Source organism: Myotis brandtii, unplaced genomic scaffold, assembly GCF_000412655.1.
Source record: "Myotis brandtii unplaced genomic scaffold, ASM41265v1 scaffold144, whole genome shotgun sequence".
NCBI classification, from domain to species: domain Eukaryota; kingdom Metazoa; phylum Chordata; class Mammalia; order Chiroptera; family Vespertilionidae; genus Myotis; species Myotis brandtii.
Genome location: NW_005355159.1, coordinates 5,713,905 through 5,714,474, shown reverse-complemented (window position 1 = coordinate 5,714,474; position 570 = coordinate 5,713,905).

The window sequence follows — 570 nt, the reverse complement described above, 5'->3', positions numbered from 1 at the left end:
GGTTGAGACGGCCCCGGTGAGGTTGAAAGGGGCCCAGTGAGGCTGAAATGGCCCTGGTGAGGCTGAGACGGCCCCAGTGGGGTTGCAATGGCCCTGGTGAGGTTGAAACGGCTCCTGTGAGGTTGAGATGGCCCCGGTGAGGTCGAGACTGCACCAGTGAGGTTGAGACGGCCCCGGTGAGGTCGAGACAGCCCTGGTGAGGTTGAATCAGACCCAGTGAGGCTTAAACGGCCCCGGTGAGGTTGAATTGGCCCCAGTGAGGTTGTGACGGCCCCGGTGAGGTTGAGACGGCCCTGGTGAGCTTGCAACGGCCCCGGTGAGGTTGAGACAGCTCTGGTGAGGTTGAAACGGCTCCTGTGAGGTTGAGACGGCCCCGGTGAGGTTGAAACGGCCCCTGTGAAGCTGGGACAGCCCCTGTGAGGCTGAGATAGCCCCTGGGAAGCTGAGAAAAATACCACACGAACTCACTCATTTATGGATAATAAGGACCATTATAGACTGATGAACAAAAATGGATACAGAGGCAGAGCAGCATTGAACAGACTGTCAAACTATAGTGGGAACCCTGGG